At 45.2% G+C, this 25,790-nt stretch overlaps 2 pseudogenes; both read right to left on the reverse strand.

Moving 5' to 3' along the window:
• Window positions 1–5,285: 5,285 nt before the first annotated feature.
• Window positions 5,286–5,403, reverse strand: LOC126417899 (5S ribosomal RNA; annotated as a pseudogene).
• Window positions 5,404–6,341: 938 nt separating this feature from the next.
• Window positions 6,342–6,462, reverse strand: LOC126417313 (5S ribosomal RNA; annotated as a pseudogene).
• Window positions 6,463–25,790: the final 19,328 nt, after the last annotated feature.

The raw sequence follows: 25,790 nt of genomic DNA on the forward strand, positions 1-25,790 counted from the left end.
TGACTATTCTTACATTCTATGATTTGAGCCTTTCCTGTGAGACCAGTTTTAGATATCGAAGCTTCACTTCGGCGTTTACTGTACCCCTTGGACCGTCTTATTGACGATGAGACACAGATATTGCATCGGAATTAAATACAAAAGGCACAATGCCGACTTAAGTACCAGAACACTGACTCTTCTTACTGTCTATGTTTTGAACCTTTCCTGTGAGACCAGTTTTAGATTCCGATGCTTCAGTTCAGGTTTACTGTATCCCTTGGACCTTCTTATTGACGATGAAACACAGAAATTGCATCGTAATTAAATAGAAAAGGCACAATCTCGACTTAAGTACAAGAGGACTGACTCTTCTTACATTCTATGATTTGAACCTTTCCCGTGAGACCACTTTTAGATTCCGATGCTTCACTTCAGGTTCACTGTATCCCATGGCCCTTCTTATTGACGATTAAACACAGAAATTGCATCGGAAGTAAATGCTAAAGGCACAATGCCGACTTAAGTACAAGAAGACTGACTCTTCTTACTGTCTCTGTTTTGAACCTTTCCTGTGAGGCCAGCTTTAGATTCCGATGCTTCTCTTCAGGTTTACTGTATCCCATGGCCCTTCTTATTGACGATTAAACACAGAAATTGCATCGGAATTAAATACAAAAGGCACAATGCCGACTTAAGTGCAAGTAGACTTACTCTTCTTACTGCCTAATCTTTGAACCTTCCTGTGAGACCAGTTTTAGATTCCGATGCTTCACTTCAGGTTTACTGTATCCCTTGGACGTTCTTATTGACGATGAAACACAGAAATTGCATCGCAATTAAATACAAAAGGCATAATGCCGACTTAAGTAGAAGAAGAGGGACTCTTCTTACATTCTGTGATTTTAGCCTTTGCTGTGAGACCAGTTTTTGATATTGATGCTTCACTTCAGGTTTACTGTATCCCTTGGACCTTCTTATTGACGATGAAACACAGAAATTGCATCGGAATTAAATACAAAAGGCGCAATGCCACTTAAGTCCAAGCAGACTGACTCTTCTTACTGTGTATGATTGCAACCGAAACCCTCTCCAGCAATGATAAATTTCGTTTTGCGGCAGCCTGTGTCGCCGGCCGAACAGAATATAACACCGCGCGCCAATTTAACACCGTCATCCGTTGTACATTTGCAGTCATCTGTATCCCGAGAATCTTATGTCGCAACTGTACGGTGTACCAATCACGACGGACAGCTCTCATGGTCGCAGTAAGCGGCAGTAAGATGGACTTACGGGGGTTCACAACCGCACCTGATGCCGTTTCAAACTGGTGAAGAATGAGAAGTAGCGCATCAAGATCGTCGGGACGTTGGATAAAAACTCCCAAGTCATCCGCATACGCCCGACAGACAAGCGAACCCGTACCAAAGGGTACACCGTGGCAAACAGTCGTTATTTTGCGTAGCAGTGAATCCAAAGCTAAAACGAATAAGCCCATGGAAAGTGGGCACCCTTGGCGGACGGATCTGTTCATCCTGAGGACATCACCGGCCTGGTCATGAAAAAGGATTCTGGAAGTAGCCGGTTTCAAAAGGTTGGATATCACATGCGTGAATTTTAAACCAAACCCCAACTGAGACATGACCCGCCGCAAGTACTCGTGACTGATTCTGTCAAACGCGTTGTGAAAATCAATGGAGAGTATCGCAGCCCGGCCGCCACGGCGGGACGTGGCATAAGCGATACACTCACGATACGCGAGGACAGCATCATAAATATTCCGTCCAGGTACGGCACACGATTGAGAAGGACTAATGACGGACTTCAACGCCGGCCGCAAACGGTGTGAAAAGCAGCGTGCTACGATTTTATAATCGGCGTTTAATAGTGTAATCGGCCGTAAAGTCACCGCACTTGGGGTGCCAGTTGTTTTCGGGATGAGGATATTGAGCCCCTCTAAAAATTCTTCCGGCACATCGAGGCCGTTATGGATTTCATTAACCATGGCAACAAAGTGTCAGTTAAAAGACCGGAAAATTTGACATAAAATTTCACAGGGATTCCGTCATTGCCAGGGGCTTTTCCCTTCGGGCTAGCCTTAACAGCGGCAGAAACATCAGCAGCTGTAAAACGCTCATTTAAAAGAAGTCTATCCTGACGCGTTAAAATGGAAGGCAGGTCGTGTAAAAACGTCTGCAAGGAGGCGTCATTCAAAGGTTGAAATTGAAAGAGCTGAGAGTAGTGATCGTAAATTTCGCCCTGAATCACCCGTTGATCTGAAGTCTTAAGGCCGTCATGCGTAATCCAGTCCTTGAATAAAAGTTTTTCACGCCGCAGACGGGCTCGTCGTAAATGATACAATGAAAGTGGTTCCTTCAACGTAGGATCAAAAGGCCTGCTACGGACAACAGAGCCCTGTGCCTTGCGATGCAGATGGTTTAAAATCTTCGCTTTAATTTTCCGTAACGTGGGAAGGAGTTCAGGGCGGTCGGTAACCCGAGTAATTAAATCCTGTAAACAATCTCGATAAAAAGCGACCGTCATCATGTCCCAATGGGCCTTGTCACGACAATAATTAATGAGCAAAGTACGAATAGCCGGCTTAGCGTGACGGAGCCACCAATCGACAGTAGAACGCGCCTGTGGGCGGCGCTGAAGAAGTTGGTGCCACAACAAATGCACCTGTTCGACAAGACTGACGTCATCCAAAACACTAACATTGAATTTCCAATAGGAGCGCGTACGTTCCGGGCCAACATACGGGACATTAAAAGCACACAAGTAACCACAATGATCCGAAAATGCGACGGGAGCAACTTCCGCCTGCAAGATGTGAGCAGTGAGATCCGGCGAGATATAAATTCTGTCCAATCTACTATGCCCAGTAGGATAAAAATAAGTAAAACCTTTAGCAGTCGGACTAAAACGAAGCCACGTGTCCTCAAGTTTTTAAGTGTCAACTAAAGTTTGCAGTGCAAGACACTTATTCGCCGTCTGCTCCTGGTCGGCATCACGCAAAACACAATTAAAATCACCACCTAAGATGATCCGTCGGTGGTTCCGATGGAAAAGCTGACATACATCATGAGTGAAAAAGGTATTCCTCAGACGTTTATTGTCAGTTCCAGAGGGGGCGTACACGTTAACAAATAATATGTCGCAGATAACACATGCCAACCCTCGTCCATCCGGTAAAATTTCTATGTTGTTATACTCTAAACCGGGCGTGATTAAAATCGCCGTACCAAAGATCACTTCCGGATCAATATTAAGAATAACATTAAACGCAGTGAGATGCGGGACAATGTCAGCTGTAAGTTCTTGAAGGAAAACCACATCGCAACGAGCAGATTGCAAAAAGTGTAAAAGGGCGTCAATTTTACGGTCACTGCGGATTTTATTGACATTAAGTGTGAGGACGCGTAACTGGTGGAATGCACGCGTCAGGGTGGACTCTTTAACTTAAGCGGAACTAGAAAAAATGATCTTCCTCCACATCCTCAGACCACTGCATGGTGTCCGAAGGAGGAGGTGCAGCGTCCGGGACGGCCCGGGAAGCGGGGGTGGCGGGCACCGACACAGGTGGACCGTGCACGAAAGGTGCGTCACGACGATCTTGGACCAAGGAATCCGTTAGTCCCTCAACGGCCTGTTCGAAGGAAACGCCGTCGCCCTCAGTGGGCGCCGTTTTCGAACGTTTCTTAGACCTCCTACGCTTCGGTTTTGGATCGGCAGGGGCGGACTGGGTGGAAACTTGGGACACCTCACTTTCGGCGCTGCTAGCATCCGCCTCGCCGGAAGTGGACAGGCCCGGTTGTGACTGCAATATCCGCTTGTCTGTCGGCGGGGCGGGGACGGAAATCAGCCGGGGGGATTCGACCAACATTTCAGAAGACTCCCCAACGTGCACGTCCGAAACACTGACGGCTGACAAATCAGAAATACTGCCCTCGCGAGGGGTGCGTTCGGCAGGTAAACTTTGTTCCGACACAACCGGGGGCACGACAACTGTCGGCGGAGTCACATTATCGGACACAGGTGCCACAGCCGCAGGAGCGGCAGAAGCCTGTCGGTCGGGCGGGGCGAGCGATGGGGGTCCAACCAACGCGCCTGCATACGTGGTGTTGTCAACAGCTTCGCGCGGCAGCTGTGCCGGCCTGCATAAAGTGCAGGTTTGTCGCAAATGATCTGTTTTGCCACACACGGAGCACGTCTGCGGCTGCTCACTATAGCTGAGGAAAGCTCGCGTGCCAGCAATGATCAGAGACGATGGTATATGTTTCTTCAAATCTAACGTACCGTCCGAACACCACTCAGAACCCGGTACCTAAAACCTGCAGGCCACACATCATTCTCCACACTAAGAACTGTGCCAAATTCGCCAAGTTTACGAGCAATGGCCTCATTGGGGCATTCAAAAGGAACATTATAAACCCTCACATTTCGAATGCCGAAGCCTGCCGGCAGTATCAAAACGTCAGACAAAGCACCGTCCACGTGCTTAAATTTCTTAACGCCACCACTTTGGGTAACGAGCTTGTCGACAAAATCCGCGGTCGGAAGTTTCAAAAAGACAGAGTTTTGAATAAAATCAAGCTGGATGCCGACCAAATCAGATTCGGGAATACGCAATTCGGAAAATACCCATTCGTGAATATCAAAAGGCGACGGTCTAGCCGCGTTCCTATCAAAAACACACTGTACGGAGTTATCACGGTTCATAATAATGCGTCAATAAACTTACAGTAACTAGTAGAGAAAGAGAACGCTGCGAGGCGAAGCACCAAACACGCGACGAAGACACTGCCTGAACAGCGCAAGTACGCGAAACGTCTGCGGGAGGAGACGAGACGACTAAAGAATAAATTTACGATTACAAATCAAATTTCGAACTTTACAATGTTGCAACAACAATAGGCGCTGGTGTATTTCAGAACACATCTGCCGATTCGTACTGTTTTGTCGACTTCAAAGACTTCCTGGCAAACTTCTTTAGCACATTCTCCGTCAAGCTGAGTTAATTGCTGCTTTTTCGTACCATTACAGTAGTTCAAAATGCTTAAGGAGGCACCATTGTCACAAAAGAAAGGTGGTATGAAAAGAGGGCTGGCAAGGCTAACGACATGAAAACGAAAGAATGAAGAGAAGCCAACACCATTTTTTTTATCGTTAGTAAACACTTATTTACGAAATTACAATTTTCGTTTTACAAATATAGCTTACTCTTTACTTGTTTCCATAAGATAATCCGTTAGGTGCTTTTATTTTTGTGTTTGTGTCCATGTAATTATTTCCTTTGGTCTTCTATATTATCGCACAGGGTTCTCCAACGCGGTCACCCATCCAAGTACTAACCAGCCCAATGTTGCTTAATTTCGGTGCTCGGACGAGAACCGCTGTATTCAACATGGTATGGCCGTGGCGTTCATGTACTGTAGGCGCACGGCAGATTTCGCATTCGCTTCGTCTCCAAATAGCTTTCAGTCGAAATCGGCAGCATTTGACGCAAAGCACTTCCCTCCGCTGCAGCGAGTTCCTCGAGGACAGCGCTGAGCGCGCGTCCGTCGTGCCAGCGGAGCGACTGCCGATTTAGCGGGCGCGCCGCCGCGTGTGTGAGACGCACAGCTGCTCGTTGCACCTCCTGTCATTCGCTTGGCACGTGCTGCCTTCGACACTCGCGGAAGACGCATCTTGTCCCTGGAGTGCAGCGGAGGGCTGGCGCGGGGCCGACCGGCGTATGGCTTGTGCGGTGTGTGGCAGTGTCGTGTTGGAAGGCGCCACTGCTAGCGATGTGAGCTTCCTCGCCTCGCCTCACACGAGATGATTGCGTAATTTGCAGTGCATTCGCACTATTCTTATCCCTATCCCCGTTCCGCCTTGTCCCGACTTTGCTCGACTGCTGCTCGGGTCGTGATCATTATAACAGCGCAAGCACGAGAAACGTCTGCTGGAGGAGACGAGATGACTAAAGAATAAATTTACGATTACAAATCAAATATCGAAAGAATGAAGGGGGGGCCAAAAGCATTTTATTTACCGTTAGTAAACCTTTATTTACAAAATTACTATTTTCGTTTTACAAAAATTGCTTACTCTTTACTTGTTTCGATAAGAGAATCCGTTCGGTGCTTTTATTTTAGTGTTAGTGTCCATGTAATTATTGCCTTTGGTCTTCTATATTTTCGCACAGGTTTCTCCCACGCGGTCACTCATCCAAGTACTAACCAGGCTCAATGTTGCTTAACTTAGGTGCTCGGACGAGAACCGCTGTATTCAACATTTTTTTTTTTTTTAGATTCTTTGTCACATCAGAAAGGTGGTATGGAAACAGGGCGGTATAAAAAAAAAGGTCAATGAAGGGGAGCCAACAGCACGCGGTGTTCCCAGGCGGTCACCCATCCAAGTACTAACCGCGCCCGATGTTGCTTAACTTCGGTGATCGGACGAGAACCGGTGTATTTAACATTTTTTTTTACCGGTGTATTTAACATTTTTTTTTGTGAGAAGGAGAGAAAAAGAAAACCTCATCGGAAAGAAACAAGCAACAGAAAACATCGCTGCTTGTGGTATCTCCAAACCGCCGTAAAGTTCTCCAGCGGCAGAAAGGAAAAATGAGTGGAGCACAAGCACGAGGCAAAATGTAATAACGTGACTATTCAGAAAAAAGAAAACACCGACTATCACCGCCACGAAACTAAAATCAAACATTGTTCAATAAGCGAATTTCGTTTCAAAGTCAAATCCGCGATACAAAAATTCACAGAAATAACAAAGACTGCCACAAAAAAGGCCAAAAAACATCAAGCAACGAGCTCATCCTGTTGCGTACGAGAATGAACGGTACAGTGTGTCGCCAAAAGAAACTTAAACATTCGATCAATCATCGCTTGACATTGTGAGCCAAGAGCTGAGAGACGTAGGCGCACTAGATTAACTAAATTTTTTTTTCTGGCAATGATAATCTCAAAAACATCGGAACAATTCATGCCCCAATTTGCTTAAGTCTAAAGGAAAGAAAACAAAAAGCTTTGGACAGAACTAGAGAACAAGCCACGTAAGTACCCATCATGGAAAGAAATATATATATATATATATATATATATATATATATATATATATATATATATATATATAAAGGTGTGTATATAAACAGAAGCATTAATATATACGTTATTACGTATGGGCCGCCAATAGTGCGTGAGCATCCGGACGGCCGATAAACACAGGCTAATTTTGGTATAACCAGAGACGTAGACAGACAGACAGACAGACAGAGACAGACAGACAGACACACACACACACACACACACACACACACACACACACACATACACACACACACACACACACACACATTTAGAAAGGCTCAATTCACTTCATTGTCTGACGAAACATTGCATCGACATGCTTCATAAGTTACACTCCAACATTCAGTGACAGTAAGACAAAACAGTCCTGCGCATCAAATTAGTGAAGTAGTAGGAATCGTTTAAGTCATTTATCCAAGTATCGTGTTACGTTCCATAGAAAATACAAATCAAACTTTAAGAAAAAAGACATGTTTGGGAAACACAATGTTGTCATCACAGCAGTTTGTCAAAAGCATAATTTAGAGCAATTGTTAAAAAATTGGCAAAAGTCCGAGTATAGTCAGTCCGGGAGTGAATAAGACGATGCTGCGCAGACACATATTCAAGATAGAGAAAAATCATGCGCCAGCTGCAATTTCAGGAGAGCATAGACAGTATGTGCAATGAGCCACGTAGTAGCCGCACGTTTCGTGGCCGGATAAGGTCGAAAATCCGGAATCATCGCGACGTCCACTGAAAAACTGGTAGGACTCGTGGGATTGACTAGGGCAAGAAGCTTAACTGCGATGTTCCAAATCGACGCTGATCGCGGACACAAAAATCGGTGTTCGAGCGTGTCGTCGCATGGGCAATAATCACACAAGCCAGACGGCCGCAAATGAATGCGACACATCTTGTCGTTAGTGGGGAAGGCTCGATTCACGACCTTATACCACAAACTACTAACGTCCGGCGGCAAGCAAGAGGCGTGGGTGTTGGCCCACACTGTCCGCCACGCCGATCCAGGAAAACGCAGTTCCATCTTATTGCTAGCAGGCCGCCCCCGCAAAGCGGAATACACGCCCCGCGCTGATCTCGTCCGTGGATCGAGGTCGTCATCACCGAGATAACTCTCCCGAACATAACGCAGGCGGTATGGGATCCCGGTCGGATCGAGTGGAGCCAGCTCAGATGAGGGACGATAAACACCGAACAAAAGAGTTGTAAGATGCGAGGCGTTCTTCTCAATCGTGACACAAGTCCTATGAATCAGTAAAGCAGATGCTTTTGTCGCAAAGTGTATCAGGCCAAGCCCGCCTCGGTCACGCGGCAAAGTACACGTGAGATAAGCCACTTTAAAAACATCCCCCCGCCACAGAAACCAATAGACCGCTTGCGTTATGGCCCGTCCTAGTTCTGCCGGTACGTGAAATTGTTGGGCAAGGTACCAGGCCCTGCTGAGTAAGAACGAATTGATCAGCGCGACCCTCTGTGTTAGCGCCAAGGTGCGAGTGGCACTCAAGTGAGCCATCGCGCGTATACCGTACAGAACAAGACGCCAATTGGAAGCCGCCGTCTGCAAGAGATTGGGTCGAAATCTGACGCCCAAAATTTTGTGCTCACGAGTAATAGTAAACCACGGGCGCGAGAAGCCGCGTGAAACTGCATGAATCGGTAAAAAGACGGTTTTACGAGGATTAATACTCGCACCCGATGCAAGTTCGTATTGGTGTAGAATAGCACGAATGACGTCTAAATCTGAGACCGAGGACACCAACAAACCAAGATCATCGGCATAGGCACTGCACACATGTTTAGTAACGCCAATACGCAGACCCTGACAAGATGATGCCAATTTCCGCAACAGAGGGTCCAAAGAGATCGCAAATAACGCCATAGATAAAGGGCATCCTTGTTTCACTGAACATCGTATGGGAACAGGCTCCGAGACACACCCATTAATGCAAACTCGAGATGACGACGCCGTAAACAAATTAAAGAGCATGTTGATAAATGTCGCTCCGAAACCAAATTGTTGCAACACCCGCCGCAGATATTGGTGGCCCACCCTATCGAACGCCATAGCAAAATCGATCGACAAAATGCCCAATGGTTGTCTCTGCGTCGTCGCATACGCAATTGCGTCGCGATACGTCAACACAGCGTCGTAAATTGTGCGTTGTGGCACTGCGCAGAATTGGTATTCACTAATCACTTTGCCCATGATCTCTTTCAAACGAAGCGCTACACATTTCGTGAACAATTTGTAGTCACCGTTGAGGAGAGTGAGGGGACGTAAACAACACATTTTACGATTGGTCGGCGTCTTTGGAGCTAAGGTCACTACGCCTTCCAAAAAAGATGGAGGAACCGACACACCATTTAAGATTTCATTATACATAGTTGTACAGGACCAAAGAAATGCCAAAAGTGAAGATAGAATTCCGGCGGTAAGCCGTCGGCGCCTGGTGATTTGTGCTTCGCACACCGTTTGAGCACGTCACGCACTTCCTCGACAGTGAACGGTTCAGTAAGGTGGAGACGATCGGTGACTGTGAGAACCCGCGGGACGTCAGCAAGGAGATCACAGACGGCGACGTTGTCACTATCTTTAGCACTAAAAAAATCGACAAAGTGCCGGTACGTCTCAGCAACAATCTCCGACTGAGTGCGGTCGCGCACGCCATCAGCTGTTTCCAGTTCTGTGACGTAACGGCGCGCCGCCCGACGGCGCTCTCGCAAGTGATGGAACAAGGAGGGCGCTTCGTCGTCAAAGGAACCAGGAGCCTGACTCCACACAACACTATCTTTCAGCGACTTCGCCTTCAGAGCCAGAAGGCGGGTTTTAATTTGCCGAATCTGCGCCAACCTGAGACCCGGAGCGTTCGGCTGTAGGCGGATCGCGTCATTGAGACAAGTTTCATAAAAGTGCATGGTGGACCTCTCCCAATAAGCAAGCTGTCGACTGAATTCACAGATAGCTTTACGAAGCGCTGGCTTCACGTATTCCACCCACCACGATAGAACAGTGGGATACACGGCACGATATTTCGCAGCCTGCTGCCACACACGAGAAACGACCGGTTCAAAACCAGGATGCGACAAATGACAAACATTGAACTTCCACATAATCCGCATACGGGGTTTTGTGGCTAGCAAAGAATGGAAGCGACAAACATAGGCACAGTGGTCTGAAAAGACAACGGGGCGCACCTGAGACTCGATAACACAACCCCTTTTGTCACCAGAAATATAAATGCGATCGATCCGGCTCCGACCGGTCACGTAGTAGTAAGTAAACCCCGGTTCGTCGGGATACAAATGACGCCAGGTATCGACAAATTTCATTTCCGTGACAAGCGTTTGTAGTTCTAGACATTTGTAGGGCCGTGGCTCCTGGTCTCTATCAGCCAACACACAATTAAAATCACCACCCACCACTATTGGCAGGTGGTTTCCAGAGAGAAGATGACAAACATCTCTGCTATAAAACATGCGACGCTGCAGCTTCCCCTCAGCACCGGAAGGTGCGTACACGTTCACGTATCTGATGTTGTGGACCGTACAGGCCACCCCACGCCCGTTAGGTATCGTAGCAACGTCCGTGTAATCAATGTCGGCCCTAACCAACAACGCAGTGCCGCAGTTACATTCCGGATCAAAATTAAACAACACCTGATATCCGGGAACAAATTGGAAAAGATCGGACACAGCTTCTTGCAAAAAGACTACATCGGCAGCAACAAAACGTAAAAAGTCCACCAAGCTCAAGTACTTAGCATGCGACGCCAACCGGTTGAGATTTATAGTAGCGACAACAGATGGAATGTGCGCTACCATACACAAAAGAGACAAACAAACAAGCTAGACGGTAGTGAAAGTACCGTCAGCCTCCTCCACGTCCTCTCCCCAGTCACACAGTTGCGTGTGCGAAGACGCACCCGCAACATCCGTGAGCGTGGGCGCACCGGAAGTTCCCTCCGACATAGGTACGTCGTGCGTGGGAGGGACCGACGCGAGATGTTGCGAAGAGGGGCGCGCGGGGCGCTCAGGGGGGTCTTCGGCTTTTCCCTTTTGCGAGGAATGGACCGGAATTGGCGCGGTAACTATGTCGGTGTCCATTGCACTGCCCGTTTCCCCAGAATGTAAGACACCCTGCAAATGGCGTACCGTTTCCTGCCGGCGGTCGTCCGCACGCGCCGGCTCACTACTGGCCACCGAATGCTGCTGATGGCGCCCGGAAGGGGCAGCCCAGCCGTCCGAGCGTCAGGAACGACACGCTGCGCGGATTTTTGAGACGCCTTCGGCTGTAACTGAGAAGGTTTCGAAAGCGGAGAGGGTTTACGTCCTGGAGACGGGCTACGCTCCCTGCCAGAGGAGGACCGTTGCGTCAAAAACGCACAAGTGCTTGCACTACGTGCGCGGTCAACAGAGCCGCGACGCCGAGAAGCAGTGTCGCGCCGCGACCTAGGTTTTTGAGGTAAAGGGACCTTTGGCGGAGCGCAAGCAGCTACAGAAGCGGGAACCGATTCCGGAGGAAGCGAAGCGGGGGCAGTACGCAGACGGACATGTGCCGACCGCGATGTCTCAGACATGTTTTGTGACGTCACAAAGACCCGTTCGACAGGAATTGATTCGGACGGGTCAGATTGAACTTGTTCCGCAACATAAGAGACATCTGTTTGAACAATGTCCATCACGATAGCGTCTGAGGATACCGGGTTCGAAACTACATCAGAGACAACAACCTGAGCGGGTTCTGAACCTGTCTCTGCCGACTCGGACGGAATGTCCGACCGGGAAACAGAAGCAACATCAACATCAACAGGTGGAGGCACGACCGACACGACGGAACCGACATCAACAACAGGGACGACAGGCGTTACGTCCATTGCAACAGGGGTGTAGAAGGCGCGATGACCGGCCATATACAGGAATGTCCGACCGGGAAACAGAAGCAACATCAACATCAACAGGTGGAGGCACGACCGACACGACCGAACCGACATCCACAACAGGGACGACAGGCGTTACGTCCATTGCAACAGGGGTGTAGAAGGCGCGATGACCGGCCATATACAGGAATGACGGAACATACTTCCGCACAATCATTCGAGCGCTACGAATGCCATTTTCCACTTGAAAAGGGTGCGCAGCCGACCACTTTTCTTTTATGACCGGCGGCGCGGTGCCGTGCGGGCCGGGGCGGCGCGGGATGGTCTCGTCTTTTTCGCGGTTGTGGTGGGGGTGGCGGCGGCCGCGGGGCGGGGATCCGTGTCCCGACAGCCGTACTTCCGCACAATCATTCGAGCGCTACGAATGCCATTTTCCACTTGAAAAGGGTGCGCAGCCGACCACTTTTCTTTTATGACCGCCGGCGCGGTGCCGTGCGGGCCGGGGCGGCGCGGGATGGTCTCGTCTTTTTCGCGGTTGTGGTGGGGGGGGGGGGGGGGGGGGCGGCGGCCGCGGGGCGGGGATCCGTGTCCCGACAGCCGCACGTTGCCGCTCGGGTCGTGGTCCTTATAACAGCGCAAGCACGAGAAACGTCTTCGGGAGGAGACGAGTTGAATAAAGAATAAATTTACGATTATAAATCAAATTTCGAACTGTACAATGCTGCAACAACAATAGGCGCTGATGTATTTAGGAACTCATCTGCCGATTCGTACTGTTTTGTCGACTTCAAAGACTTCCTGGCAAACTTCTTTAGCACATTCTCCGTCAAGCTGAGTTAATTGCTGCATTTTCGTACCATTACAGTAGTTCAAAATGCTTAAGGAGGCACCATTGTCACAAAAGAAAGGTGGTATGAAAAGAGGGCTGGCAGGGGTAGCGACATGAAAACGAAAGAATGAAGGGAAGCCAATAGCATTTTTTTTTATCGTTAGTACCATCTCCAGAGATGCTTCTTGAGCGCTCTGCCAATCTCCCCTCGCACTTCTTAAGCATCAATGGCAGTAAATTTCAGGGCCACCTGCTCCATTGCACTAACGAAGGCCGGCGCAGGAACATTTATGGGGATAACTGAGAAATTAAGACTCTTGCTGCGCACTTTCAATGTGGTTGCGTCGAATCCCTTCTCACTCAGGTTGACGACCGTGCGAGCGTCCTCGTTCGGCTGCGCCTTGTTATTAAGACGTTCAAACTCGGCTAGTTGACAGGACGCCGATTTCTTCCTTGTGTACTCCGTTAGTGACCAAAAGATGCCATCAAATCGGTCCAAGACTTGTGTGGTTAGAAGGTTTGGTATAAAATAGTGTAGAGACAGCAACACTCTGGATGTCACATCAAGTCGGTCACACATGTCACGTACTCTCTCCCTGACCAATGCTAAGCTCGCTCGATGGTTAATTCTGTTGATCAGGCTAGAACTGACGTCATGTTTAATTTTAGCAAACACTGGAACCACGTGCTCTTCTCGGTGTCTAGGCCGGAAACACAGAGAACAGAGCTTTTTCACCTTCCCTTGTCAAAACTTATCCAGCGTTCTAATTATGACATAGAGGGAGAAGTACCCACATTTATGACATAGATGGAGAAGTACCCACATCCTAAAGGCCTGGTACTGTCGAGCAAGAAGAGATATTCAGAATGCAAGGGCACTCATTCAGTATGCTCATACTGCAGGATGTGCCAGATACAGTCTTTAAAAGCCGAGGCTGGAACACCTTAGAACAGTGTCCGAGCATCTGAAAGCGCTTACCATATAAGAAAACCAGAACCAATGTAGTCGTTAAAGATAGGTGCTCCAGCGTCTTATGATTTCTGAGCTGACCTGCTGCTGTAGGGATAACGTCGTGGAACGTTTGAGGGTGAGGGTCTAAATTAGGACCCTCACTTTCAAACTTTCGTTGTATACATCTACAGCTTGATGCATACTCTGCAAACCACACTTAAATCCCTTGCAGAGGGTTCATCGAACCTCCTTCACAATAATCCTCTGTTATTCTACTCTCGAGAAACGCGCTGAAGAAACGAACACATATACCTTTCCGTGCGAACTCTAATTTTCCTTGTTTTATCGGCATGATATTTTCTCCCGATGTATGTCGGCGTCAACAAAATATTTTTGCACTCGGAGGAGCAAACTGGTGACTGAAATGTCGTGATAAGGTCCCGCCGCAACGAGAAACGCTTGTGATTCAATGATGCCCACCCCAAATCCCGTATCACGTCCGTGAAACTCTACCCCCTGGGGATGGGAAGGATGGGGAAGGAAATCGTCCGTGCCCTTTCAAAGGAAACATCCCGGCATTTGCCTGAAACGATTGAGGGAAATTACAGAAAATCTAAATATGGATGGCCGAACACGAGTTTGAACTGTCGTCCTCCCGAATGTGAGTCCAGTGTGCTAACCACTGCGCAATCTCGCTCGGTCTCCTACGAACTGTGACTTCTCTGACAGTAAATCACGTATCCACTTGTATAAGTGAGGCCATATCAAGTAAGCACGCTATTTGATTACAAGCCACTTGTGAAGTACGGTGTGAAAAGCCTTCTGGAAATCTAGAAAAACGGAATCAATATGAAATCCTTTGTAGATACCACTCAACACATCTTTCAGTATACAGCTACTTCTGTTTCATAAGAAAGATGTTTTCTAAATCTTCGAGGTAAAAGTTTGATCACAATATATGTTCCAAAATCCTACTGCATATCGACGTTAATGCTAGGGTTCTGTAATTTAGTGGATTACTGCTATTGGCATTCTTGAGTATTAGTGCGACCTGTGAAATTTTCCTGTCCTTGTGTACGGACCTTTCGACGAGCGAGCTATTGTTTATATTGTTAATTGTGAAGCTATTGCTTCAGCGTACTCTCATAGGAACTTAATTCGCATACATTCCGGACCGGAAAACATGCTTTTAATAAATGATTTGAGTTGCTTCACTACTCCGAGGGCATTTAATGCAAAATTATTCTTGTTGGCAGCTGTTCTTTATTCAAATTATGAAATATTTAATCCGTCTCCTTTGCTGAAGGAATTTCGGAGGGCTTTGTTTAGCAAATCTGCATTGGTAGTACAATCATCGATATTATTTCCTTTGTTATCGCGCAAGGAAGCGCTGATTGTGCCTTCTCGCCAGATATATAACATACGAGCAAAATCTCTTTTGATTTTCTACCAGGTTTCGAGACAAAGGTCCTTTATGGTAACTAATAAAAGCATTTCATGTTGATATCCGCACTAAATTTCGAGCTTTTGTAAAAGATCGGCAATTTTGGGTGTTTTGCGTCCGTTTAAGTTTGGCATGCTGTTTCGTTATTTCTGCAGCGGTGTTATGATCTGGTTTCTGTAGTCGTTTTTTAATTTGTTTGGTATTGCTGTCGATACTATTTGTTTTAATTCAAGCTACATCAGGTTACACTTACATTGTTAATTAAGGAGGAATGGAAATTGTCTCTCAGGAAACAGTGAAGCGAATTTTTATCCGGTTTTTGGAACAGAAGTAATTTTAGTGGATTTTGGAGCTACGACAGCCCTATGTTCACTGATTGCTGTATCCGTTTTGATGCTCGTTACTGGCTCTGGATAATTTGCTGCTAAGAGATCAACAGTGTTTTTACAATCATTTAGGATTCTAATAGGTTGGTCAACTAAGTACTCGAAATAATTTTCAGAGAATGCGTTTAGCACAATTTCGCATGATGTTTCATGGGTACCTTCGGATTTAAACACGTATTTTCACCAACATGTCGAGGGCAAGTTGAAGTCACCACCAACTATAACTGTATGAGTCGGGTACGTGTTTGAAGTTAGACTGAAGTTTTGTTCTAACCTTTCAGCAAGTGTATTATTTCAGCTGGTAGGTCAGTAAAACGATCCAGTTATTATTTTATTCCGGTTGTCAAGAATGACATGTACCCCTACTAACTCACAGGAACTATCTACTTCCATTTCGGTACAAGATAAACTGCTTCTAACAGGAACAAACACGCGACTGCCAGCTGTATTTAGCCTATCCTTTCTGAACACTGTTAGCTTCTTCGCAAAAAATGTCACCTAAGCATAACTTTAAGTACCTATAACGATTAGAGCATCACTACTTTCTATTAGCCACCTGCAGTTGGCTCCACCTGTGCTCTTCATGGCATCCGGACGGACCCGTTCCACATCTGGATTGGCCCCACCAGGTATGCACACGGGCTTTCTTCCCTTCCTTGGCAGCCATATCCCTAAGGGTCTCCATAACGCTCCTGACATTGGACCTCCCAGCTACCAATAATGCAACCCTTTGTCAGTGCCCGGATGTTGCAGGCCGAGAGGTTTCCTTTGAAATAGGGCAAGCGACTGCATCTGACTGAGGGACATTGTCAGCCGCAGATAGCACCTGGAATCTGTTTTCAGCCTAACCGGGGTGGCCTCCCCGGGAAGTCTTCTGTAGCCTGCCCCCTCCCCCTTCATATGCTGACGTCGTTTCAGAAAACCCACAAAGTTGTTTGAGGAACTTTACATTCCTGTACTTGCCTTCTTGTGGACTTGCGAGGGCTCTGTGTGCATGCGTCTCGGATATGCTCGACGTTATCATCACACGTGCGTAGCCGACCAATGCCCTTCCCTGTGAGTATACAACCGACTTTCAAGGATTTTGTATACCACTAATAAATATACAAGTGCAGAGGCGGCTTCTTGCTGTATCGCTGGCGAAATGACGTTGGACGTGAACGATGGACTGACCTCACGCAAATCCCAACACACAAAACGATTTCTTTTGTAAAGTTGTAGCCATGCTGTAGTGTTGGAGGAGCGGTTAACGCTATGGAGTTTCATACGTCTAAAATTACTCACACCGTCATTCAGCGATCTCACGTGAAATTTAATTCATTTTCCTTAGCCACTTAAGAAATAGGATGGGTTCACCTGAAAAGTTTATGATCCATTTAATAGTACACCTTTGCCCAATCCGAAAGTCGACGAGATGCCAAAACCAGCTTTCCACGTCTGTGAATATGGAGCTTCGCAGCGTAGGCCGAAGGTCCAACGTAGCTCTAGAAATCAGGTGATAAATTTTTGGATCCTAGTAATCAACTTTGCATTATCTTCCTTCCTTCCTGGAGCTTACTAAAATCTTTCATTATTTTCTTTAGAGATGAAGAGTAGAGAGTGAAGCAGTGCGTCATGGAGTAAATAGGCCATGGTTAGCATCCACATCCATCCCTCTTTCTGTCTCTTAAGTAGGGAACGATTCCTACGATCAGCAAAGCTAAACAGTTTCTTTCATTGCATTAGTCATAAATTTCAGTAAATAGTCCGATAGTATATACATCATGATCTGACACTTGGGATTCGCAAATTAATTGCTAGTTGCGTTTACTGTAAACAGTTACCAGTGTTACAACATAGCCCAATGTGCAGCCGCAGCAGAATCAGAAAATTCGGTGGCTTTGCAGCGTACATCTTGTGATGAATATGCGTATCAGACTTGAGAACATTTAACTAATTATATTCATGCTACACCTTTCCTGTGACTAATATATCGTTGTGTTCGAATAAGAATACTAAAGATCGTAGTTTCAGGAATCTAAATTGTCATCTTATATCTCGTACTTAGATGCAAAATCCTGCGGAATGGAGGAAGATTAATACGTACATCCCATGGCGACATGCATGGTGCAGTGTCCTTACCTTCTAATGCGTAAGAAAACTTATGTAATACATACTTTACTGAACATGTAAACTTCTGTAAAATGTTTCGAGAAACTTCAATGGTAATCTTAATGCTAAGCTGATAATGACATTCAGTGTGAACGCTGTCCTACGAAACACTTCATTCCGTACCACATAATGAATGGTTCAAAGTAATGGAACAGCAAATTCTGATAATGAGAGGCGATAGTGAAAATTATTCCGTATCTGGGATTGTTTTTTAATTATTTATTCCTAAAATTCTTTTCAGATGCATCTAACCACATATTTTAATTCACTTCCACCTTCACGTGTACTGAGCATGAAGGACTTAATAGTAATCAGAAAAATAGGTTCGTACGTAGTGACAAAACACGTTATTTAATTGGGATGCTTGTTTTACTACTGCAGTTTTACATTCACGCTACAAACGCAAAACATATCGAAATCGATCTCTCCTGATTCTCAAAAAAATTTAATTCGATTGATAATGGATATAAGGCTGTTTTGCTTAGCATATATCCCGAAGAATTAACCTAAGATGGAGAAGGGTCGGAGGGTTGCTGATGAACCGTTTAACAGAACTGTTTCCTTCGAACTTTTATTTACTGCTTGTAGGAACATGCACACACGTGAGCTGGAGTTACAATTTAGCTGTGTGCGCTCTCGATTACTGCATCTACGCTAGTTTCACGTGGTTTAGCGGAGAAGTATCCGCTGCTCGTTTTGTCAGTCTCATGAGGCTCATGCTGAGAGCATCGGTAAGTGTAGATTCACTGAATATGTGTGAGTTCACCGCAAGTCCCCTTAAACGATCGAAGTTTTCTAATTAGTTGCAGCGTTAGCCCTACTGGTCCAAAAATAGAAGACAATAAAGACTGTGCGAAAATATTACGCCACGAAGCTTAACAATTATTGCTCCTCTGAATCATCGCACAAATGCCGAAGAGCTAGTTTTGAAACAAGCGGCCACGAAATAGGAAATCAACACAAATCGTTCATCAGAGGAAACACGTTGTCGATGCATGAGACAGCGCGACATTCTACACAGATTACTCGCATCAAGCGATTGGAAAAGAAGTGCAAGGCATTCCCGTATTCAGGAGGGGTCGTCGGGAACATGCACATAATTGCAGGCCAGTATTACTGTAATTCATTCACGAGAGAAGTGTCTTACAAAAATTTTGTTCCACCGATTTTTATGAATTTCTGATCACACTGGAGCCTTTGTCTGGTTTGACTAATATAAGTGACTGAGAAGATTCAACTAAGGTCGGTACGTTTCGCCGAAGGATTCTCGAGTAGGCGCGAGAACGTTACGGTGTGCTGCAGACGCCACGAGATGTTGTACACCACGAAGATGGTACTGCAGAAATTCCACGAGCATACATGTCGAAGAACGATGGGCAAAAAATTCTCACGAAATGCTAACTACTGGGAAATCGGAACAATTGGAGTCGTTACGATGGTTTGTTTACAGGAGACCTTCCCTGTACCACGTGCGAATACAAGAGGGAAGGCAGGAGTGCCGAAACACTCTGTGCCACACACCGTAAAGCGGTTTGCGGAGCATATCTGTCGAAGCAGAGTGATGCACGATTCACAGGAGACTCCCAAGCCAAAATACTAAGGAAATACGCGTATAAACTTTGGAAGTGGTTTTGGCGATGCTCGGATTCACGCTGTATCTTACTCTCATTAGGACACGCAGCATTCAGCAGTAGCAGCTTTTGAAATTGTTGCCTACAGTATCAGAATTCAGCGTGGACTTGTTATGATGGCTGAATATGGATTGGTCACATACCTCCATTGTTTTTCGTCACAAGTCTGCTTCTCTTCAACAGTTAACCTTCTTTCAAAACCTTATTTAACTTCTATGTGTTAAGAACGGCAGCAAACTCTTTAATCACTGTATTCCTCTCAAGAACTCCGACACACGCCCGGATGACTTGAGCTCTCAAAGCAGACAGTTGCTAAGCAACGGCAGAGGCACGTCGTGCGATTTTCTCATCGTTGTGATCCTGCCCTGGGACCGATGCTAAGCAGCGAATATGGGTGATGACTAGCGCCCGCATTATTGGGTTTTTGTAAGACTGATTTTAGCGTTTTTGGAGTCCTTCAATTGAAAGTGTAATGGACTCCAATATTAACATAGAAACTGTCATTATATTTTTGACTGAGCCATTCTAGTCCTTTGTGGCAAATGAGCGATTAATTATTCAATATGTCGAAACTCGGAAAAATTCACAAGCGGTTGAGATATTTACCGGTGCTACAACTATCTTCTCTATTGTTAATATAGTAATGGGACGCTTTTTACGGAAAAAATCCTATCACATGTCACTCATACAAAAACACAGACTTGTTATGCGCACCTGAGTATGAGCACAGTCCGTGGCCTAACGCTACAATCATATAACATTTTGGAACTGCAGTACACAATGAACCACACTTCTAAGCTGTGTAGTATGAAACTTTTCAGCTGTCTCTCAGTACATTTTTGGAGGCTGAGAAAGGTCTGCCACAGACGTCTGTTGTCCCGTCAACTGAAAGCCAAATGCAGTGGCCATAAATGTCTGTTTTAATACCAGCAATAGCCTTTTCATACATCTCTTACAAATAATTTTGGTAATGTCGACTTTCCTGGTATACTGCAGGAAGGTCTTAAAATGTTGCGTCCCTCAGAACGACCCATGGCAGATTTGATGACACTAAATCCTCACACAAGTGTAGAAGAAAGCTGTCCACTTTAAGATTTGCCATAGGAGACTTTAATGGTTCAGTCTGTGTTTGCTCCACTTACTAGTGGAGCGCGTAATGTGAGCTGAGGAGATTGGTGCTGAAGAAAATGTCTTTTTAGAACGGATTACCTAAACAAACGATTACTAAGAAGATGACAGTAACTAAAAAAATAAGATCGTAATCATATAAAATGTCAACTTAAGCTCAATCACATATGCCTGTCAGTCATCTAATTTTATAAAGAACGATTAGAAGGTTTCAGATTAAAAGCGGTACAGTTCAGAATCGGTATGCCGATCAGGAAAAATCGCCGTGGATTGAGGAAATCACCCCACCGACGCATCAGGCTGGAGATAACTACGAATTGGTACAAAAATAAGTGTCAGAAAAGAGGTCACCTTACTTCTAACCAGTAGATAAGCTTTTTCTGTGTTTTCTTAAACACTAACGTGCTGTCTTACAGAAAATTTATTTTCGGACACAACACGCTTAATTTCGACATTTTTCGTACAGGATTGAAAAGTTGATAGTATTTTGTCGTGCATAGGATGTTTCGCTGTTCGTCTGTTTATTTCAGCCAATCATACTCAATCCTAATTCGGTGTGTTTTTTGCAACATTTCGTGCCAAAATTAATTATGTGAAATTTTCTGGCGATGGATTTTCAATGTTCAGTTTTTGTTATTATTGCAAGATCCGGACAATCACAGTGTCGGCTTATTGGTAATTGGGAACTCCAATCTTAGACGTGTTATTAGAGACATGACTGTCAAGGAGGGGAAGAAAGCCAGTGTGCACTCCGTCTGCATACTGGGTGGAGTCATTCCAGAAATGGATCGGGTCCTTCCGGATGCCATGAAGAAAGAGGTTAAAGCGAACTGCAGGTGGTAGTTCAAGTCGGTAGCATTGATGTGTGTCGCTTTGGATCGAAAGAAATTCTCTCTGGTTTCGAGCGGCTAACAGAGTGGCAAAAGCTGCTAGTCCTGCTGGCGAGACGAAAGGAGAGAGCAGCGTTTGCAGCATAGTCGACAGGACCGATCGCGGACCTCTGGTGGAGAACCGAGTCGAGGGTCTAAATCAGAGGCTCAGACGGTACTGTGACAGTGTAGGCTGCAGATTCCTTGATTTGCGCCATAGGGTGCTTGGGTTTCGTGTTCGCTGAATAGGTTAGGAGCCCACTACACACATGATGCGGCATTACCTGGTAGGAGGTGCTGTGTGGCGTGGACTGGGCGGTTTTTAGGGTTACAGAGTCTCGGGGAAAAACAAAAAGGGGTTTTGTCTCAAAATGTGGAAGATGAACGTAGGTCTAGGAATAATCGGTTTAACAGTTGTAAATTGTTGTAACTGTGTTGGGAAAGTGCCAGAGCTTCAAGTGGTAATAGAAAACACTGATGCTCAAATCGTCATAGGCACTGAAAGCTGGCTGAAGTCGGAGATAAGTTCAGCCGTAATATTTGCAAAGAATCTAACGGTATTCCGAAAGGATAAGGTACACACAGTCAGCGTTGTCTTGTTTGTGATGTTATAAGTAGTTCATCTTGTAGCGAAATTTAAGTAGGTAGTTCCTACGAGTTAGTATGGGTGGATTTCATTCGTAGCAACTGGAATAAAGTAATAACTGGATCGTTTTATAGACCTCCCAACTGAAATAATAGCCGGTCGTTGTGGCCGTGCAGTTCTAGGCGCTTCAGTCTAAAACCGCGTGACCGCTACGGTCGCAGGTTCGAATCCTGCCTCGTGCATGGATGTGTGTGATGTCCTTAGGTTAGTTAGGTTTAATTAGTTCTAAGTTCTAGTCGACTGATGACCTCAGAAGTTCAGTCGCATAGAGCTCAGAGCCAATTGAACCATTCGAACTAAAATAATACAATTGCTGAAAGGTTCAAAGAAAACTTCAGTCTAATTTTAAACACGTACCCGACTCAGAAAAGGACTTGAAAGAGCAGTTGAACGGAATGGACAGTGTCTTGAAAGGAGGGTATAAGATGAACATCAATAAAAGCAAAACGATGATAATGGAATGTAGCCGAATTAAGTCAGGTGATGCTGAGGGAATTAGATTAGGAAGTGAGACACTTAAAGTAGTAAATGAGTTTTGCTATTTGGGTAGAAAAATAACTGATGATGGTCGAAGTAGAGAGGATATAAAATGTAGACTGGCAATGCAAGGAAAGCGTTTCTGAAGAAGAAAAATTTTTTAACATTGAGTATAGATTTAAATGTCAGGAAGTCGTTTCTGAAAGTATTTGTATGGAGCGTAGCCATGTATGGAAGTGAAACGTGGACGATAAATAGTTTAGACAAGAAGAGAAAAGAAGCTCTCGAAATGTGGTGCTACAGAAGAATGCTGAAGATTAGATGGGTAGATCACATAACTAATGAGGAGGTATCGAATAGATTTGGGGAGAAGAGGAGCTTGCCTCACAACTTGACTAGAAGAAGGGATCGGTTGGTAGGACATGTTCTGAGACATCGAGGGATCACCCATTTAGTATTGGAGGGCAGCGTGGAGGGTAAAAATCGTAGAGGGAGACCAAGAGATGAATACACTAAGCAGATTCAGAAGGATGTAGGTTGCAGTAGGGACTGGGAGATGAAGAAGCTTGCACAGGATAGAGTAGCATGGAGAGCTGCATCAAACCAGTCTCAGGACTGGACACCACAACAACAACAACAACAACAACAAGACTCATACAGTTATAGTTGGTGATGACTTTAATGTACAATGGATTTGTTGTCGAAAATATATGTTTAAATCCCGAGGTATGCATACAACATCATCCGAAGCTGTCATAAACGCATTCCCTGAAAATTATTTCGAGCAGTTAATTCATGAGCCCATGCCAATAGTAAACGGATGCGAGAACATTGTTGACCTCTTAGCAACAAATAATCCTGCGCTAATAACGATCGTCTAAGCGGATACAGGGATCAGTTTACACAGGGTTGTCGTAGCGAGACTAAATACCTTAGCTTAAAAATCCACCAAAAATAAACTAAAAGAACCTCTAGTCATGAGAGCTGATAAAAGTTCGCTTGACACATTCCTAAGGAGCAATTTCCACTCATTCCAAATTAACAATGCAAGTGTAGACCGGTGTTCAAAGAAATAGTATCGTCAGCAATTGAGAGATTTATACCAAATAAATTAACAAACGACCGAGCTGATCCCCTTGCTACACAAAAAGGGTCAGAACACTGTTGCAGAAACAATGAAAGAAGCACGCCAGATTTAAATGAACGTGAAGACTCCAAGATTGCTGATCTTCTACAGAAGCTCGAAATTTAACGCAGAACTCTGTGAGAAAGGCTTGTAACAGTTTCTACAACGAAAATTCAAGGAGATTCTGGACGTATGTAAAGTATGATAGCGGCAAGAACAATCAGTGCTTTCCCTGCACTATAGTAATGGAAATACTATCGATTACAGTCTTGCTGAAGCAGAATTACTAAACACAGCCATCCTAAATTCCTTCACCAAAGAAGACTAAGCGAGTATTCCAGAATTCGAATCAAGAACAGCTGCCATCTTGACTAACTGACAAGTAGCCGGCCGCTGTGACCGAGCGGTTCTAGGCGCTTCAGTCTGGAACCACGCTGCAGCTACGATCGTAGGCTAGAATCCTGCTTCGGGCGTGGATTTGTGTAACGTCCTTAAGTTAGTTAGGTTTAAGTCGTTCTAAGTCTAGGGGACTGATGACCTCAGATGTTAAGTCCCATAGTCCTTAGAACCATCTGAACCATTTTTCCTAGGAGTATGAAGCAACTTAAATCATATAATAAAAGCAAGTCTTCGGGTCCAGACTTTATACCAATTAGGTTCCTTTCGGAGTATGCTCTATGCTTAACAATCATATAAACCCGCTCGTACGACGAAAGATCCGCAACCAAAAACAGGAAAGCTGCACAGGTCACACCAATATTGAAGAAAGGTAACAGGATTAATTCATTAAATTACAGGCGCGTATCATTAACGTCGATATGCAGCAGAATTTTGGAGCATATGTTGTGTTCGAACATTACGAATTATCTCGAAGAGAACAGTTCAACAATGTTCAAATGTGTGAGAATTTCTAAGGGTCAAAACTGCTGAGGTCATCGGTCCCTAGACTTACACACTACTTAAACTAACGCAAACCAACTTATGCTAAGAACAACACACACACCCATGCACGAGGGAGGACTCGAACCTCCGACGGGACTGGCCGTGCAGTCATTGACATGGCGTCTCGAACCGCGCCTAGTAAAGTCAACAGAAGATCGAAACTAATTGCAAAACGATTCGGAAAAGATATCCGTATGTTCGAAAATTGAAAATTGACCCTAAATAATGAAAAGATTTAGGTCACCTACACGAGTGCTAAAAGGAATCCATGAAACTTTGGTTGCACGATAAATCTGTGTCTATTCTAGAGGCATTAAATTCAAGTAAATACCTTTTCATTACAATTACGAATAACTTAAATCCGAAAAGACACATAGAATATGTTGTGCCGAAAGCAAACCAAAGACTGCCTTTTATTGGCAGAACACTTATAAAATGTAACGGATCTACTAAAGAGACTGCCTACACTACGCTTGTCCGTCCTCTTTCTGAGTAGTGCTGCGCGGTCTGGGGTCCTTACCAGGTAGGATTAACGGAGTACATCCAGAAAGGTCAAAGAAGCGGGATACGTTTTGTATCATCGCGAAGTAGGGGAAAGAGTGTCACTGCCATGATAAAGAATTTAGGGTGGACATCACTAAAAAAAGGCGTTCTTCGATGCAGCAGAATCTTCTCAAGGAATTTCAATCATCAACATTCTGCTCCGAATGCAAAATTGTTTTGTTGACGTTGACCTATATACGGAGAAACGGTCATTATAATAAATAAGGGAAACCAGAGCTAGCACGGAAAGGAATATGTGTTCGTTTCCTCCACGCCCTGTTCGAGACTGGAATAACTGAGAATTATTATGGAGGCGGTTCCATGCACCCTCTGCCAGGCATTTAAGTGTGATTTGCAGAGTATCAATGAAGATGTAGCTGTTGTTGCTTTGTTCAAACAAACAATGACAAGAACTTTAAGATACGACATAACAGCAACATGTATGCTTTTCAGTAATTTATTATTTGTTGCTCGAATCATTCAGCGTTCGTATGATTCATTACAGTCACTTTTTCTTGTTGTGATTGAGATGAAACATTTCATTTACAAGATCATTCGGAAATTTTCTAAATTTTGAAACAACACATATGCTTAGCTGACAAGCAGGTTCCATTTGACCACAGATTCCCAATAAGTTGGGTATTTGTTGGTCAGCCTAACCTAGGGCGTGGTTCCTGCATGTCATGATGCATTATGAAGATACTTTGACATTTTCTAGTGGT

This window comes from Schistocerca serialis, chromosome 8 (genome assembly GCF_023864345.2).
Source record: "Schistocerca serialis cubense isolate TAMUIC-IGC-003099 chromosome 8, iqSchSeri2.2, whole genome shotgun sequence".
Taxonomy (NCBI): domain Eukaryota; kingdom Metazoa; phylum Arthropoda; class Insecta; order Orthoptera; family Acrididae; genus Schistocerca; species Schistocerca serialis.